The sequence below is a fragment of the Humulus lupulus genome, chromosome 6 (genome assembly GCF_963169125.1).
Source record: "Humulus lupulus chromosome 6, drHumLupu1.1, whole genome shotgun sequence".
Taxonomy (NCBI): Eukaryota; Viridiplantae; Streptophyta; class Magnoliopsida; order Rosales; family Cannabaceae; genus Humulus; species Humulus lupulus.
In genome coordinates this window covers 199,276,093-199,293,460 of record NC_084798.1, presented here as the reverse complement: position 1 = coordinate 199,293,460, position 17,368 = coordinate 199,276,093, and the positions used below count along the sequence as shown (strand labels likewise).

At 38.4% G+C, this 17,368-nt stretch overlaps 1 non-coding gene across 1 annotated transcript; it reads right to left on the bottom strand.

The window, feature by feature from the left end:
- Positions 1–2,152: 2,152 nt before the first annotated feature.
- LOC133787727 (small nucleolar RNA R71) lies at positions 2,153–2,259 on the bottom strand. The gene has a single exon (XR_009872729.1). It is a non-coding gene; the product is annotated as a small nucleolar RNA R71 (small nucleolar RNA).
- Positions 2,260–17,368: the final 15,109 nt, after the last annotated feature.

The following is a 17,368-nucleotide window of genomic DNA, read 5'->3' as shown; positions in this document are numbered from 1 at the left end:
ACTTGAACAAAGTTTGAAACCTTTGTCCAAAAGCTTATTCCCCCTAGCACTATTAATCTTTTCAATTTGATGTTAAACATTCCTCTCATACCCAAAATACCCCTCCCATTATATCAAGAATCCTAAAACATTCTCTTCCTCTATCTTCTCTCTATGTAATGACCCAACTATTTCTAAGACCTTGGACCATTATGATGAGTCTGTTTTTAGCATAGTTTTAACATGTGTTTAGGATCAGTTTGAGTTATTTTTGGTGGAGTGTGTTGCGGTATTATGCTTGTTTTGGTAGGTTTTCAGGAAATAGGAGAGGAAATCGTGAAGTTTGACAAATGACTGGAAAATCAGTTGAAATTGAGCAATTTGTGCTAAAAGTTGATAAGAAGGAAGCTGAAGACTCATTCGCGGAGATAATTGGTAGATTTGCAGTTTGGAATCGAGATTTTGGAAGAATTTTAGGGGCCGCGGCGCTTGAATGGAGAGCTGCGGCGCAAGGGAGAAACAGAAAGTTGCCTAAATTCTGGAATTTTGAAGGGTCGCAGCGCCTGGGGGACGCGCCGCGGCGCTTGGATGCTAGCGCCGCGGCGCGTATGGCTGCACGTGAATTTTCGAATTTGTTAGTTTTTTTTTAGGGTTTTGGTTTAAATACGTTTTTAGAGTTAATTTTAGGGATTATGCAGAATTAGAGAGAGATAAGTCTTTGGAGGCAGAAGAAAAACATTGAAGATCTAAAAGTTTGAATTCTTCTTCTCTTCTGTAATCTCTCTACTGATGTTATTGTTTATATTTAATTTGGTTGATGTCATTATGTCTGCTTTGAACTAATCTTGTTATTAGGGTTTTAGTGGATTCTTCTTGAAACTATGATTTCTTAATGAAATTTTTCTAAATTTCTTTCTTCTGCTGTGGATTATTTATCGTACACTTAATGCTTGTGAATGTTTGATCGTCATTTACATGTCCATATGATTTTAACCTAAACTCTGAAAAGAAAAGGATAATTATGCTAGAGATAAATAATCACAATTTCATGTTAGACGAAAGTACTTTTATGAGTTGTGTAGTTTAGGGATTATGTGCTTAAAGCCTGCAATATATTGATTTACCACAGAGATGTAGGAATAGTATATTGTTGAGAATTATAGATCCTAACAAGACTATAATATATAATTATAATCTGCTACCACAACAGAATTAAGAAATCTTGAGAATTGAGTAGAAATCATAAGTGGAAAATTGATGAAACTAAAGCCCTAACTTTTGCATCTATTAAATTAAATCAACTCTTATTACTGCATTTATTTAAGTGTTAGTAGTTTCCTAATTTTTTAGTAGTAAGTATTTTAATTGTAATCTGAAATTATTAAGCAAATCAATTAGAATTAGGAATTAATTGTTGGTGATTAATATCATTCTTCGTGGGATCGACACTTAACTTATCATATATTACTTGATTAGACCACATATACTTGCGTGTTACATTTTTGCGATCAAGTTTTTGGCGCCGTTGCCGGGGACTGTTTTTATTAATACCAATAAGTTAATTTTTGTTCTAAATTGATTTTTTTTACATTTAATCCGAATCAAGGTTCTCTTGTGTTTCAGGACTAGTTGGTATATGCGAAGTAATAGACAAAAACAGGTTATACCAATAGACCGGGAAATTGAAAGAACGTGCAGGCAGAACCGGAAAATAAAAAGGAAATTGGAATTCACCATGGCTGATAATCTGGGAAATGGTGCTAATAATGGTCAAGGGGCTACTGAGGGTCCAAGGGAGTAAGGAGCACGAACACTGAGAGATTATGTACTTCCTACTATTACAGGAGTGCATTCATGCATCAGACCTCCAACCATTGCTGCAAACAACTTTGAGATTAAGCCAGCCATTTTTCAGATGGTTCAAACAACTGTTCAGTTTTGAGGTATGCCGACGGAGGACCCTAATTTACACATAGCTAATTTCCTGGAGTTATGTGCTACGTTCAGGATGAATGGGGTGAGTGATGATGCTATAAGACTGAGGCTATTCCCATTTTCATTGAGGGATAGGGCGAAAAGTTGGTTGATTTCCTTACAAGCGAATTCGATCACTACATGGGAGGAGTTAGCTCAGAAATTCCTTGCCAAGTTCTTTCCTCCAGCGAAGGCTGCAAAGTTAAGGGGTGAGATTAATAATTTTTATCAGTTTGATGGAGAGTCATTGTATGATTCTTGGGAGAGCTTTAAGGAGTTGCTAAGGAAGTGTCCGCACCATGGAATAGAAAAGTGGATGTTGGTGCATAATTTTTATAATGGTTTGAATGGGACGACAAGAACAATTATAGATGCTGCGGCGGGAGGTGCTTTTATGAGCAAAAGTGCTAATGAGGCATATGAGCTATTAGAGGAGATGGCGATGAACAATTACCAATGGCCAAATGAAAGGGGGCAGCCAAAGAAGGTGGCTGGAATGATGGAAGTGGATGCCATAACCATGCTTACCGCTCAAGTAGCAGCTTTGACGAAGCAATTGCAAAAGACTACCCTACCCTCTCAAGCTATGCAAGTTCAAAACTCATGTGAAGTGTGTGGTACAGCCCATCAACCAAACCAATGCCCTGCTACAGACATGAATAATATGCCCATGGAAGAAGTTCAAGCCATAGGAAACTACCCAAGACAGCCTAACAATCCCAATTCCATGACTTACAACCCAGCTTGGAAGAACCATCCCAATTTTTCCTGGTCTAACAACCAAAACACTCTCCAACCTTATCCTCAACCTCAGCCACCTTATATACCTACCCAAAATAGGCCACCCTATCCACAACAATATGCACACCAAAATACTCCACCGGGCTACTATCAACCACAAAATAGACCACCTCCACCCATGCCAATGAAACCAGCTGAATCCCAACCTGATGTGCTTAACCAATTCATGACCGAGACTAGGGCATCCATAAGAAGTTTGGAGACTCAAATAGGGCAATTGGCTACTTTAATGACTAATAGAGCTCAAGGAAATTTGCCTAGCACTACAGAAGTTAATCCTAAAGAACAGTGCCAAGCTATTACCTTGAGGAGTGGAGCGAAATATGAAGGGCCAAAGAAAAGTCAGTCAGTTGAAGGAGAGAAGAAGTTGGATGATAAGAAGGTTACTGAAGACCTTAAGGAAGAAGAGGAGACCCCACCTGTAACTATTGAGCATCATGTTAGAGTTCCATATCCACAAAGACTTCGCAAGCATAATTTGGATAAGCAGTTTGCAAAGTTTTTAGAGGTGTTCAAGAAGTTACACATAAATATACAATTTGCGGAAGCATTAGAACAAATGCCAAGCTATGTAAAGTTCATGAAGGAGATTCTCTCGAATAAGAGAAAAATGGGTGATTATGAAACAGTGGCATTAACAGAAGAATGCAGCGCAATTTTGCAACGGAAGCTTCCTCAAAAGTTGAGAGATCCTGGGAGTTTTACCATTCCATGCACTATTGGGGAGTTCGAATGTAAGCATGCTTTATGTGATTTGGGGGCGAGTATTAATTTAATGCCTTTGTCTGTATTCCGAAGGCTTGGTTTGGGGGAAGCTAGGCCAACTACAGTAACATTACAGCTGGCTGATAGATCTGTGAAGCATCCTTGTGGTATTATAGAAGATGTGTTGGTAAAGGTGGATAAGTTTATTTTTCCGGCTGATTTTATAGTACTTGATATGGAGGAGGATGAGAATGTTCCAATTATTTTGGGGTGACCATTTTTAGCAACTGGGCAAGCATTGATTGATGTGAAAAGGGGAGAGTTGAAGCTGAGAGTTCAAGGGGAGGAAGTAGTATTTAATGTGTTTCAGGCTATGACTTATCCTAAAACAAGTGATAGTTGTTTCTCTGTTGATGTGGTCGAAGAAGTAGTGGAAAGGAAAACATTAAGGGAGGATCCTCTTGAGTTGAGTCTCACAGTTGATGATGTAGATGGTGAGGAGAATGAAGAGGTGATGAGTTACTTAAATTGGATAAAATCAGCTGAGCCTTGGAAACATAAGAAATTTGAAGAGTTGGGGGCAGGACCAGACAGACCATTACCATCGATTCAGAAGCCACCTGTTTTAGAGTTAAAGGTTTTACCAGACCACCTTCGTTATGCTTATCTTGGGGAGAAAGAGACTCTTCCAGTTATAGTCTCATCATTTCTTTCGGAGGTAGAGGAGGAGAAATTGTTGAGGGTGTTACGGGCTCATAAAACTGCTATAGGGTGGACTTTGGCTGATATAAGAGGAATTAGTCCATCAACAGTCATGCATAGAATTCTGATGAAAGATGAGGCGAAACCGAATATCGACGCTCAAAGAAGGCTTAATCCAACAATGAAAGAAGTGGTGAGGAAAGAGATTTTGAAGTGGTTGGATGCTGGGGTGATTTACCCAATTTCTGATAGTGCTTGGGTAAGCCCAGTGCAAGTGGTACCGAAAAAAGGGGGTATGACGGTGATAAAGAATGCAAGCAATGAATTGATTCCAACTAGGACAGTGACGGGGTGGAGGATATGTATTGATTATCGGAAGTTGAATAAGGCAACGAGGAAAGATCATTTTCCTTTGCCTTTCATTGATCAAATGTTGGATAGATTGGCGGGGCATAATTACTATTGTTTTTTAGATGGGTACTCGGGCTATCACCAGATCGTAATTGTACCGGAGGACCAAGAAAAGACAACTTTTGCGTGTCCTTATGGGAATTTTGCTTTTCGGAGGATGCCATTCGGGTTGTGTAATGCACTAGCCACGTTTCAACGGTGCATGATGGCAATATTCTCTAACATGGTTGAAAAAGGGATTGAAATTTTTATGGATGATTTTTCGGTTTATGGGTCCTCTTTTGACATGTGTTTGATGAATTTGGAGATGGTGTTGAGAAGGTGTGAGGAGTCGCATTTGGTGCTTAATTGGGAAAAGTGCCACTTTATGGTTAGTGAAGGCATTGTATTGGGGCACAAAATTTCTAAGAAAGGAATTGAAGTGGATCGTGCTAAGATTTCTACCATAGAGAATTTACCATCGCCAATTTCAGTTAAAGGAGTGAGGAGTTTCTTGGGCCATGCCGGATTTTATCGAAGATTTATCAAAGACTTCTCTAAGATCTCAAAGTCACTGTCTAACTTGTTGATGAATGGGGTTCCGTTTGATTTTAATGATGATTGTTTGGCTACTTTCAAGACTCTCAAGGAGAAGCTCATTTCAGCGCCGATAATATGTACTCCTAATTGGGAACTTCCATTTGAGCTTATGTGCGATGCAAGTGATTATGCGGTTGGATCAGTTCTTGGGCAGCGAGTGGATAAGGTATTTCGAACTATATACTATGCTAGTCGGACTTTAAATGATGCTCAACTGAATTATGCAACAACGGAAAAAGAACTTCTAGCCATAGTTTATGCCTTCGACAAGTTCCGTCCATATTTGATTGGAAACAAGGTGGTAGTCTATACAGATCATTCGGCAATAAAGTATCTCATGACTAAGAAAGATTCCAAGCCTCGTCTTATTCGGTGGATTTTTCTCTTACAAGAATTTGATGTGGAAATTAAGGATAAGAAGGGGACTGAGAACTTGGTGGCTGATCATCTGTCTCGTTTAGAAGTGGGGGTAAATTCTCTTAATAAAGAAGTTCAGATTAATGATGCTTTTCCGGATGAGCAATTGTTCGAAGTGAATGTTGGTAAGGAGGTTCCATGGTTTGCGGACTATGTAAATTATTTGGCTGCCAAGGTTATACCCCCTGAAATGACAAGGCAACAATTAAAAAAGTTTTATTCGGAGATGAAGCATTATTATTGGGAGGAGCCTATTCTGTACAAGCATTGCCCGGATCAAGTTATTCGTAGATGTGTTCCTGAGGAGGAGATGTTGTCAATCTTAACTCACTGTCATAGTTTGCATTGCGGTGGTCATTTTGGAGGAACAAGAACAGCTGCGAAAGTTTTGCAAAGTGGGTTTTACTGGCCTACATTATTTAAGGATGCTAATGATTTTGTCAAAAGTTGTGACCGTTGTCAACGAACTGGGAACATATCGAGAAGAGATCAAATGCCGATGACCGGTATTTTGGAAGTCGAGCTATTTGACGTATGGGGGATCGAATTTATGGGTCCTTTCCCATCATCGTATAATAACAAGTATATTTTGCTTGCGGTAGATTATGTTTCTAAATGGGTAGAAGCTGCAGCAACTCCTACTTGTGATGGGAAGGAAGCTATTAAATTCCTTCATAAAAATATCTTCACTCGATTTGGTACTCCAAGAGCTATTATTAGTGATCGGGGAAGTCATTTTTGCAATAAGTGGTTCACCGCTCTTTGTGCTCGTTATGGTGTTCATCATCGCAAGGCATTATTTTATCACCCAATTGCAAATGGCCAAGCTGAAGTATCGAATAGAGAAATAAAGGGTATCTTGGAAAAGACAGTAAATACTTCGAGGAAGGATTGGTCGAAGAAGCTCGATGATTCACTTTGGGCTTATCGCACGGCATTTAAAACTCCGATTGGAATGTCACCATATCGATCGGTGTTTGGTAAGGCTTGTCATCTACCGGTGGAATTGGAGCATAGAGCCTTTTGGGCTGTGAAAAAGTTGAATGTTGATCTCTTCATGGCGGGGCAGAATAGGCTTATAGAGTTAAATGAACTGGAGGAATTCTGAAATGAAGCCTATGAGAATGCGAAGATATATAAGGAGAAATCGAAGGCTTTTCATGATAAGAAAATATTGAGGAAAGATTTTCAACCAGGGGATAAAGTTTTACTTTTTAATTCTAGGCTTAAACTTTTTCCTGGAAAATTGAAGTCAAGATGGTCTGGACCGTATACGGTAGTATTTTCACTTCCTTATGGCGCAGTACAAGTTCATAGTGAAAAGACGGGAGATTTTAAGGTGAACGGACAGAGATTGAAGCATTACTTGGAGGGACCGGTGGAGACATGTAGGACCGTGGTCGAGTTGGAATTGATTTGATCTGAAGACTAAAGCAGCGTCCGGCTAAATGACGTTAACGACAGCGCTCATAGGAGGCATTCCTATGTTTGTTTTTAATTTTTAGTTCAGTTAGTATGTAAAAAGTATGAACAATTTTTAGTTTAGTTGTGGTTGTAGTTATTATTTTGTTTAGTTTTTAGTTTTCCTTTTAATGTAATAGAACCGTGGAAATCGTGAAAACTATAAAAAATAAATTAGAAAAATAATAAAAAAATAAATTTTTTTTTTTTTTTAAGATTTAGGACTTTGGAGTGAGGGCCACGGCGCCTGCAACAAGAGCCGCGGCCCTTGACGAAGTCAGAGAAGGGGGGCTCAGTTCTGAGGAGAGCGCCGCGGCGCCTATGGGAACGGGCGCGGCGCTTGGCGAATTCCAGAGAGTCCAGAAGGCGTGCGCGCCGCAGCGCTTGGAGGTGCGCGCCGCGGCGCGCACGCGGTTCCGAAAATTAAAAGAGGTTTCCCTCTTATTTTTTTTCCATTCTCCTCATTTTGAAAAAATTCCACAACTCCTTTCTACTCATTTTCTCTCTAAATTTCTTCATTCTACCCAGAAATTTTTCCCATTTCCCCTTATTATCTCTTGAATCCACATATGTCTTCTCCTTCTCACTTCATAATCTGAAATCCCTAAACCCCCAAATTTTCTTCAAGCCCTAATTTTTCAATTTCTATCAATTGGAGTGGTGATTTCATGCTTATTTGGTGCAATTGGAGAGTTCAAGAGGAGATTATCACTGTCAAGTAAGTGTTTCTCCCAATATTCAGATTTTTGTTGGTAATTTCTTTATAAAGAAGGGAAAGAAGGGATTTTTGATTGAAGAGTATAGTGGGGATTGTGTAGTTTGGTGGTGCATTGATTTGAATCTGTTTGAAAGTTATTTGGAATTGGGAAATATTGCAAAAACAGGGGAGGTGCTGTCCAAATTTTCATAGCATATTATGGGACCTAAGAGAAACCCCTCTAGGGCATCCTCTTCTAGGAACACCAATAGACCATCTTCGTCTAGGCCATCCACTACTAAGGAACCCGAACCACCCCCAGATTATGATGTTACCAAATTCGTAAGTAAAGCCGCTTTTGAGCGTTATACAAGGATTCGTAAGAGGAAGGTCATCAGTGAGCGGGGTTTTGAGTATACGGAATCACCAAATGAACTCTCAACTTATGAAGAAATTAGGGGGGAAATTCAAAGAAGGGGTTGGGCTATGTTTGCTTCAGAGGATGTTAGCCATGCCAATTTGTCAGTGGTTTTGGAATTTTATGCAAACTATTTGAAGATGAAGAATGTAGACGTATTTGTTAGAGGTGTTCAAGTTCCGGTTGGTATAGATACTATTGCTGAATTATATGATATGCCGACATATGAACGGGAGGATGATGAATATCATCAATGGGCTCATGGAGATGATATTGATTGGGTCCGTGTGGCGGAAACGTTGAGTTTACCGGGAGCTCAGTTTACTGTTGTTGGTGGTGTGCCAAAATACCTGTGGCGCTATCAATTAAATCATGTGGCGCGGGCTTGGGTGCATTTTGTGAGTGCAAGGCTAATGCCGACAACTCACATGTCAGATATCAACAAGGAGAGGCTGTTGTTGGTTTATGCCATTATGACTGGTATGAAAATTGATGTAGGCCGAGTGATTCGGAAGAGTATGAAGGATATCAGTATGTTGACCACTATGGGAGGATTAAGTCATGCTTCCTTAATCACTGATTTATGCCGAACTTATGGAGTGGTTATGTTTGGAAGTGATGTAGTTCGGAAACCCATGTCGGCAATTTCTGCAAATAGGGTGATGGGGTATGAACTACCGACCTTAGAAGCACCACCACCTCGGCAGCGTGCTATTGATAAACGGCCCCGAGTAGATGAAGTTGACGAAGAGGATAATGAAGCGGGTATGGAGGGTACAATTCCGGAGGAGTTTGCGCAAGAAGTACCGGTTGAACAGCCGCCTATTCAACCTGCGACGAGTAATTTTGATCCTTACATGCATCTGATACAGAATCAGTTTCAGTATTTGGTTCAGCAGAACAACTATCAGATTGCACAGCAGCAACATATGCAGCAATACATGGCGCAGCACAGTGAGTATCAAATTGCTCACGTGGACCAGCTAAATGCTTTGGTCAATCGGTGGTCTATCCGAAACGAGGAAGATGTGGCTCCATTTCCTGTTCCATCTCCGTTTTTACTGTATCCACCGCCACCGCCGCCTCCACCATTTTAAATTTTTATGGTAAGTCTCTTTTCCTTACACTTTTTTTTTTTTTTTTTTTTTTTGCAAACATTGGGGACAATGTTTCGGTTAAGTTTGGGGGAAGAGATTTATTGTTGTCTGTGTCGTGTTTGTGTTGTTTTGGTTTTTGTGTAGTTTTGTTTTGGTTTTAATCGTGTTAGTCATGTTTTGTTTAGGGTGTGAGTTGAATCAAGTTACCAATGATTAACCAATGATACTATGATTGAATGATGAACTGTGTAAATTGAATGGGAATAAAGCTAAACAAATCCGTGTGCTTGGTTGAATATTTTGTTCTAGTTTTATCAAACACTTAAATAATTGAGAGCTTAATCATGATTTTAATAAATTGTATGTGACAGAATAAAATTTATGCTTGCTAAGTTTGAAATAGGAAAGGAAGATTGGATTGGTTTATCCTAGAACTTGTTTGCTTGCTTTTTGAGGCGAAATCTTAGGTCATGCATTCTTGGAAAAATGATTTAGGCAATTTTTTTGGACCGTTTGAGCCATTCTAGCCAACCCTGATATGTTTAATCCTTAGTTACCCATTGTTGAGCCTGAAGTGACCTTTTATTGATTGACATTTTCTTTGAGCTAATTAATTGAAAACCTAACTATTATTTTGTCTTTCCCTTGTGTATACCATGAACATATGAATGATAATTGGGATTGATTTGTAATGGGGGGTTATGTATGGCGAGGGTTGTTAACAATGAAAAAAAAAATACATTTTGAGAGAATTTTTTAAAAAAAAAAAAAAAGAAAGGAGAAAAAAAAAAGAAAGATATATTTCAATGATGAGATAACATTACACTCCAAATAGTATTATCAAGGAATAAGTTTGGGGGAGTGTAATGTTAAATATAAGAAAAAAAAAAAAAAATCTTTGTTATGTAAGTTCTCTCAAAATGATAAGATATTGGGAACAGTGGGATTGGATTTGTGATTTGTATTTAATGTAGCGTTGGTTGGTTAGTGTTCATGGTATATGTTGAGCTTAAATGACTTTCTCATCCACCTTTGCCTAAGCCATTCAGTTATAAACTTAAAAAGACCTACTGATTTTTTAGCATGTTTTGTCTACATTAGTGGAGATTAGCAAGTATAGCAAGCTTATGGGATTTTATTTGGTTATGGATTGGAATGGAAACTCAGTGAGCATAAAGGAATTCCATTACATATTATTTGTTAATCATGATTTTGAGAGCTATTATTTTTGTTGTTTGATTGAATGGAATAATTGTTTCAACTGAAATTCTGGATTTTGAGTTGAGTTCTTTGAAGATTATATAAGTAAGTTATTTGTCATAGCTTGAGGCTTAGTATTGTTGTTGGCTTGATTCAAAAATGTGTGAGTATTTGTTTGTTTGTGTTGTGTTTGTTTTGGTTTACTCGAGGACGAGTAAAAGTCAAGTTTGGGGGAATTTGATGAGTCTGTTTTTAGCATAGTTTTAACAAGTGTTTAGGATCAGTTTGAGTTATTTTTGGTGGAGTGTGTTGCGGTATTATGCTTGTTTTGGTAGGTTTTCAGTTGAAATTGAGCAATTTGTGCTAAAAGTTGATAAGAAGGAAGCTGAAGACTCATTCGCGGAGATAATTGGTAGATTTGCAGTTTGGAATCGAGATTTTGGAAGAATTTTAGGGGCCGCGGCGCTTGAATGGAGAGCTGCGGCGCAAGGGAGAAACAGAAAGTTGCCTAAATTCTGGAATTTTGAAGGGCCGCGGCGCCTGGGGGACGCGCCGAGGCGCTTGCTGAAGTCAGAGAGGATGCGCTGAAGCATTGACACGCGCCGCGGCGCTTGGATGCTAGCGCCGCGGCGCGTATGGCTGCACGTGAATTTTCGAATTTGTTAGTTTTTTTTTTAGGGTTTTGGTTTAAATACGTTTTTAGAGTTAATTTTAGGGATTATGCAGAATTAGAGAGAGATAAGTCTTTGGAGGCAGAAGAAAAACATTGAAGATCTAAAAGTTTGAATTCTTCTTCTCTTCTGTAATCTCTCTACTGATGTTATTGTTTATATTTAATTTGGTTGATGTCATTATGTCTGCTTTGAACTAATCTTGTTATTAGGGTTTTAGTGGATTCTTCTTGAAACTATGATTTCTTAATGAAATTTTTCTGAATTTCTTTCTTCTGCTGTGGATTATTTATCGTACACTTAATGCTTGTGAATGTTTGATCGTCATTTACATGTCCATATGATTTTAACCTAAACTCTGAAAAGAAAAGGATAATTATGCTAGAGATAAATAATCACAATTTCATGTTAGACGAAAGTACTTTTATGAGTTGTGTAGTTTAGGGATTATGTGCTTAAAGCCTGCAATATATTGATTTACCACAGAGATGTAGGAATAGTATATTGTTGAGAATTATAGATCCTAACAAGACTATAATATATAATTATAATCTGCTACCACAACAGAATTAAGAAATCTTGAGAATTGAGTAGAAATCATAAGTGGAAAGTTGATGAAACTAAAGCCCTAACTTTTGCTCTTATTACTGCATTTATTTAAGTGTTAGTAGTTTCCTAATTTTTTAGTAGTAAGTATTTTAATTGTAATCTGAAATTATTAAGCAAATCAATTAGAATTAGGAATTAATTGTTGGTGATTAATATCAGTATTCGTGGGATCGACACTTAACTTATCATATATTACTTGATTAGACCACGTATACTTGCGTGTTACATTTTTGCGATCACATTAAAACTACTAGACATAGCTACTATTTTTTAGAAAACATACATAATAAATTAATCATAACTTTATTAAAACCCCAAAATAAATATTGTGCAAGTTACAAAATAAGATGTAAAATATGGTATGGCTACCCATTGTTTAATAAAACATAAAACATAACTTTAAATACTAATAGCAGAATTACAGCAAAACATAATTTAAAAGACATAAAATAAATAACGTCGTCCTCGATCAACACGCAATACATTGAATCCATTCATCCTTAACACACAAGCCAAGCTATCAAGAATCCTTCTGCCTCCATAATCATTTTCCTGCATCGCACTAAAAATAAAGGAGTGAGCCTAATGCCCAGCAAGGAAAATCTATTAACACATAAATCATAAGCATAAAACTATATTATAAACATATACTAGAAAACATATGACTATAAAAGAAACATATATCATATAGGACAACAATATTAATGGCCATTAACTCATTAACATGGCATGTGATAAACCATCTAGGTCATCTGTCTACTAATCGAGGTAGGTAGATCACATGGTAATATATGATAACCCATCTAGGTCCTCTACTAGTCGAGGTAGGTAAATCATAACTCTAACCCATGAAATGATAAATAATCATGGAGCTTGCTATCTAAGCAAGTCATAGGCCCAAGTGACTAAAAACATATCATACATATACATATCATAGCATATAAGCACATAAAAGCTATCCTATTTTTCTTACCAAAAGTCAAGATATTTGGGAACAAGACTGGGATTAGAAACTCCTATAAACCAATAGTAAAAATGGTGAGAATCTCTAAAGAATAAAGATGAAATGAGAACTAAACCATCAAGAAGAAACTGACAAAGAAGAACCTTAAGTTTCAAGAACTTAAATGCCTAATTAAGAATCATAAACAAGAGTTAGGATCTGAATAAAGAAAACTAAAGAACCATATAGAACTGAACTTAGGAATAGAAATACCTTGAATGACCTTATCGATTGGTCTAAACCTCAATACTGAAATCACACTATTTCTCACTTCCCAAGTGTTTATAAGAGCTTAGAATGATAAAGCTTTAACCCAAAACCCAAGTGTATCTCTCTATAGTCACACTAGCACCTTGGAGGCTCTGATCAAATGCTTGAAGAATGAAGAAAATGGCTGAGCACTAGGTCCTATTTATAGAGTTCAAGGGGTGAAACTAACCCTTTTAATTTGAATAAATAAATGATTATAAAATGAAAAAGATTTGAATTTTCGTTCAACTGACGCCCAGAACTCGGTCAAAATCGTTCAAAGGCAAGTCTAAGTGGTTAAGGGTTAACATAACACATAAATCATAAGATAACATATATTATCCTATCCTATTTTCCTTACAAAAAATATCGGGATATGAGAATAGGATTGGGACTTTGGAACACTCCTAAAAACCATCAATGAAAGGGTGAGTATACTAAAGAAAAAGGGATGAAAATAATGAAAGAACTATACCATCAGAAATATACTTACCAAGAACCTTATGTTCAAGCTCTTAGATTTCCTAACCACGAATAAAGAATAAAGTTAGGATGTTGAGTAGAAAACTATAAGAACTTAAGGAAAACAATACCAAAATGAACTAGAGTTTGGAATACCTTGATTGCTTCTATGACCGATCTAAACCTTGAAACAAAATGTGCTATAAACCTTACTTCCCAAGTGTTTGGTAAGCTTATAATGATTAAGCTTATAATCCCCAACCCAAGTGTTTAAGCACTCAAAAATAACCTAGCAACTTGCAGCCTCTGAACTTAGCTTGATGAATGAATAAATGGCTAGGTACTAGGTCCTATTTATAGAGTTCAAGAATGAAAATATCTTCATTTAACTTGAATAAAATAATGGCTTTTTAAGTGAAAAATATTAGAATTATCGTTTAGCAGAGGCTGAAGACTTGGTCAGAAAGATGTTGGACTTATCAAGAGGTTAAAGATTAAAATGAGAACGTTTTCAAAAACATTCAAAAATCCATCAAAGGAGCTGATATATCGCCCCTAGTCGGCGATATATCGCTTGGGCCAGTATGCCCGAGGCTCGTCGAGGTGATCGTGCAAAGTTACGTGTTTTTTGTATCCCCGTATTGCGATATATCGCCCCCTATAGCTGCAATATATCGGCATACGCTAAATATTTAAACACGAAATTGCACATTTTCAGCTTAATTTGAATTGAGTAAACAGCCTTGACTAAGTCCTCTAACGATTTCAAAGCTGCTGACAGACCCTAGGATATTCAAATATTAATCTTAATAAACTTATTCCTCAAAAATACTTAATTATCATTAAACATACATATGACAAGTGTTACTATCTTATTGGGTCTATATAAACCTTATAATATAATAAATATCACCATCAATATTAGTCATATTAATCAAACCTTAGGTTAAAATTAATATTCTTAAACTATAGGTTAAACTTATAAAATCTACAAGTGTTACTACGAGTGTCCAATTAAATCCCGGTCTGAACTAAAATCCACAGTCATAAAAATAATACTACAATTACTATTATTACTACTATCTAACTAGCTAAGTAAAGTTCTTGGACTCTACAATTCTCCCCTACTAAAAAGAATTTCGTCCTCGAAATTTACTTACCAAATAACTCTGGATACCGACCTTGCATGTCCTCCTCCAACTCCCACGTTGCCTCTCGTTCAGAACAATTACTCCATAGGACTTTGACTATAGGAATGCTCTTGGACTGTAACCTTTTCACCCTTATCCAGGATGCTAACCGGTCATTCCTCATAACTCAAGTCTTTCTGGAGGGCTATCGTATCATACTTGAGGACGTGAGATGGTTCTGACACATACTTGCGTAGCATCGAGATGTGGAACACGTTGTGACTATCTGCTAGTGCTGGCGGTAGAGCTAGTCTATACGCAACTGCTCCCACTTTGTCCAATATCTCAAAAGGACTTATAAATCGGGGACTAATCTTGCCTTTCTTCCCAAACCGGTTTACACCTTTCATAGGAGGTATCTTCAAGAAGACTTTATCTCCGACTTCGAATTCCACATCGCGATGCTTGGCATCCGCATAGCTTTTCTGATGGCTTTGAGCAGCAAGCATACGTTGTCTAATAAGCGCTATTGCTTCTTGAGCTTGTCTAACAGCTTCGGGACCTAGAAGCTGCCTTTCTCCTACCTCGTCCCAATGCAACGGTGATCGACACCTCCTTCCATAAAGCAATTCATAAGGTGCCATCCTGATCGTTGACTGGCAGTTATTGTTGTAGGAGAACTCTATCAGCGGCAAGTACTTATTCAATGATCCTCTGAAATCAAGTACACACGCGAGTAGCATATCCTCTAAAATCTGAATCGTATGCTCAGACTGCCCGTCTGTCTGAGGATGAAAAGTCGTACTAAGACTTAACTTAGTACCCATAGTTTGCTGTAAACTACCCCAAAACCTCGATGTAAACACCGATCCACTATCCGACACTATTGTCTTGGGGATTCCATGCAATCGTACTATCTCTTGGACGTAGATGTTTGCATATTGGTCTGCCGTGTATGAAGTCTTAACATGCAGGAAATGAGCCGACTTGGTTAGTCTATCTATTACTATCCAAGCGGAATCATGCTGCTTATTCTTCCTTGGCAACCTGTCATGAAGTCCATAGCTATATCATCCCACTTCCATTCTGGTACGCTAAGCGGTTGCAATAAGCCTGCAGGCCGCTGATGCTCTGCTTTCACTTGCTGGCATACAAGACACTTAGACACAAACTCTGCTATGTCCTTCTTCATCCCTTGCCACCAATAGATTACCTTGATGTCATGAGTCATCTTGGTAGACCCTGGGTGAACTGAGTACGGGGTACTGTGCGCTTCTTCTAGAATCATCCTCTTAATCTTTTGATCATTTGTCATGCATACCCGATCCTTATATCTCAATAAACCTTAACTAGATATTGAGAAATCTGTAGCCTTGCCTTCTCTGACTGCATCCATATGTGCTGCTAGTGTGTTGTCATGTCCCTGACCAATCCGTATGTCTTCTAGCAGATTCGACCGAATAGACAAGTTAGCCAGATTGCTGATAACTACTTCTATTCCGGCACTGATCAGCTCCTGCTGTAGCGGCTTTTCTATTCCGGTTAAAGCTGCTAAACTTCCATAACTTTTCCTGCTAAGCGCATCGGCAACTACGTTTGCTTTTCCCAGGTGGTATAGGATTTCGCTGTTGTAATCCTTCACTAATTCTAATTGCCTGCGCTGCCTCATGTTGAGCTCCTTCTGAGTAAAGAAGTACTTTAAACTTTTGTGGTCCGTATAAATCTCGCACCGTTCTCCGTAAAGATAATGGCGCCAGATTTTCAACTCAAAGACCACTGCTGCCAACTCCATATCGTGAGTTGGATAGCACTGCTCGTACTCCTTCAACTGTCATGAGGCGTAGGCTATTACCTTATCATTATGCATCAGGACGCAACCCAACCGTTGCTTTGATGCATCGCAGTAGACTACGAACTTATCGTTGGGTGTCGGTACATAGAGTACTGGTGCTGAGCAAAGCTTATCCTTAAGCAACTGGAAGCTTTCTTCACATCTATCATTCCAGTTGAATCTTTGTTGTTTCTGGGTAAGGTTGGTGAGCGGAGTGGCTATCTTAGAAAAGCCCTCTATGAACCTCCTATAATAACCTGTTAACCCTAGAAAGCTTCTTACTTCAGATGCGTTCTTTGGTCTTGGCCAATCCTTCACGGCCTCTACCTTTGATGGGTCTACTGCAACTCCATCTTTTGATATAATGTGCCCGAGGAACGCCTCTTGTGAAAGCCAGAACTCGCATTTCTTGAATTTGGCGTAGAGTTTATGCTCCTTCAGTCGTGACAAAATCAACCTCAAATGTTCCTCGTGCTCTACTTCATCCTTAGAGTATACTAAGATGTCGTCGATGAACACTACGATGAATTTATCTAAGTAGTCTTTGAATACCCTATTCATCAAGTCCATAAACGCGGCTGGTGCATTGGTAAGACCAAAGGACATAACCAAGAACTCGTAATGTCCATAACGAGTTCTAAAGGCTGTCTTAGGAATATCTTCTCCCGTTACCTTGAGCTGATGATACCCGGATCGTAAATCAATCTTTGAGAATACAGTCGCGCCTCGGAGTTGATCAAACAAGTCGTCGATCCGGGGTAGCGGGTACTTATTCTTAATCGTTACTTTGTTCAGCTCGCGATAGTCTATACACATCTGCATGCTTCCGTCCTTTTTCTTCATGAATAGCACCGGGGCTCCCCATGGCGAATGGCTCGGCCTAATAAAACCCAAGTCTAGGAGTTCTTGTAGTTGCGTCTTTAACTCCTTGAGTTCCGTAGGTGCCATCCGATACGGTGCCTTGGAAATAGG